The sequence below is a fragment of the Bison bison genome, unplaced genomic scaffold (genome assembly GCF_000754665.1).
Source record: "Bison bison bison isolate TAMUID 2011002044 unplaced genomic scaffold, Bison_UMD1.0 scf7180017864209, whole genome shotgun sequence".
NCBI lineage: Eukaryota > Metazoa > Chordata > Mammalia > Artiodactyla > Bovidae > Bison > Bison bison.
In genome coordinates this window covers 1,822,320-1,824,808 of record NW_011494781.1, presented here as the reverse complement: position 1 = coordinate 1,824,808, position 2,489 = coordinate 1,822,320, and positions in this window count along the sequence as shown.

The window sequence follows — 2,489 nt, the reverse complement described above, 5'->3', positions numbered from 1 at the left end:
AACTGAACTGAACCTCACATTTTATTTTTCTCTAAATTTTTATCATGGAAAAATTTCAAGCTCTTAGAGAAGGGGAACACATAGCACTAGTCTCCCCATCCACCCTGGAGATCAAATTACTGCTAACATTTTGTTATATCAGCTTTACTTGTACATACTGTGGTAGCTCAGACGGTAAAGCGTCTGCCTGCAATGCAGAAGACCTAGGTTCGATCCCTGGGTTGGGAAGATCCCCTGGAGAAGGAAATGGCAACCCAGTCCAGTCTTCTTGCCTGGAAAATTTCAAGGAAGGAGGAGCCTTGTAGGCTACAGTCCATGGGGTCTCAAAGAGTCGGACACGACTGAGCAACTTCACTTCTTCACTTCACTTCACTGTTTTTGCTGAATCATTTAAAATCAAGTTTCAGGTATCCAAACCCTTCAATAGTTAAGCAGGCATCTTCTAAAAATAAAGTCATTCTAGCAAGCAGTGTGCTTGCTAACACACCGAACAATGTGAACAATAATTCTACAATATCATTCAATACATCATCATGTTGAAACTTCCTCCAACTGTTTCACACTGGTTAGTTGACTTAGGAGTTGATCAGTGTCCATGTTTGTTATGAATATTGCTCCTTTTTAGCTGATTTTGTACTAGAACATTCCCACTCTTTCTCTGACACTGACATTTTTGAAGAGACCAGAAAAATTGATACAGAATGTTCTGCTCTCTGCACCTATCTGATCTTTTCTCCCTGGAGTCATTTACTTTGCTGTTCAAACCCTTCTTTCTTGTAAACCAGAAAGGCTGCAGGCTTGAACTTTGATTCAAGTTAAGTATTTTTAGCAAGAACACAGCATTGGTGATGTTGTGTGCTGGATTCTGCATCCAGTATCAGGTTGATTCGATATGAGAGACGCTAAGTTTGATCCCTCCTGAAGGCCCTGACAGCCAGATGTGTCCACTGAAAGTGGAGAATGTTCTTCCTTTTCCAGTTAGCTCTGTGCTTCACCAACTCTCCACATCTTCATAGGGCCCTGCATAAAACTGCCTTCTCTAACTCAGTTATTTCACTGACCACTGCACACTGGGAACTTCCTAATTATCCCACTGTTGTTTAGTCACTAAGTCATGTCCAACTCCTTTGCCACCCCATGGACCATAGCCTGCCAGGCTCCTCTATCCGTGGGATTTCCCAGGCAACAATACCGAAGTGGGTTGCCTTTTCCTTCTCCAGGGGATCTTCCCAACCCTGTGACAAAACCCACATCTCCTGCACCACAAGTAGATTCTTTACCACTGAGGCACCAGAGAAGCCCAGTTCTCTCATTAGTTCTGCATTTGCGAAACATCATTCCTCTGGAGAGAGCTGTCCCTGCAGAGGGGAAGACTTTTATCCCACAGACTCTTAGGGAGAACTGGTTCTCTCCAGAAAAGTCATGAGAGAATATGGTCTCTAAGAGTTGTGTGGGGGCACAGAGGGCACCCCCCCAAGTCAAGGTCCACTGTCTGAGCTTTAAGGGAAGGAGGAGCAAGCAGAGTTGGGCACTGGGCCAGTTAGAGGACCGTGTATGGATAGAGCTGCTCAGGATGGGAAATCTGCGGAAAAGGAGTTTCAGATATGCCTGTATGTCAAATCCTCCCATCTCCCTTGGATACCTGCAGTAGAGTCTCACAAGTTTTCAGGCTTCTGGAGTCCAGGTCCTGACACTGGTTTTGGAGGCATCACTAGGCCTCAAGGTTGCCCTGGTGATGTCAAGATTTCAGACATCATTCAGTGAATGAAGACATGGGCACCAATCAAAACAAACCTAGTAGTGCATTTTTCACAACGCGAAGCAACTAATTGAACAGACTTGTCAATGAACCAACTGATTGTTTTGGTCAGTTGTAAGCACCATGGCCAGTACTCTTTCTTTTTACCCTGGTCGTGGTGATTGGCTGAAAATGCGTGATCTCTCGTCTCCTTTTCCTGACTTGCTGTTGTAGAAGTGGAAAGATGAGAACACACTTGGTTCCCCTTGTAATCTGGAGCAGAAATGGCTTCTCAGAGCTGGCACAGGATACTCTGAGCCAGTTGGGAAGGCGACCAGAGGGAACTCAGAGTAGATTAAGTGGAAGCAAGGCGAGGGCAACACCAGCCCTCCACTGAGTGCCAAAGGTGTGCAAACCCACACCAATACCCCTTTTTCTCCAGGGCTGGGCTTTCTCAACAGGGACCAATTCAAAAGGCAGGCAGAAGTGCTGGCAACTTGCATTCCCTTGCCTACCCATCAGGGCTCAGTCCCACCCCTAACGGGCATTTGCTCCCAGTTTGAGGGGAAGGATGCTTGGGGTTCCTCCTCTAGAAGCAAGAGTGAATCACAGACAGGTAACTGAGCAACTCCCCAACTTGCTCCAGGGACCCCTGTGGTCCCAGTCCCCTCTTCCCAGGAATGCACAGCCTTGCTATGATATCAGGCCTTCTGGTTCCTTCTTCCTGCCTCTCTCCTTTTCCTCCTACCCC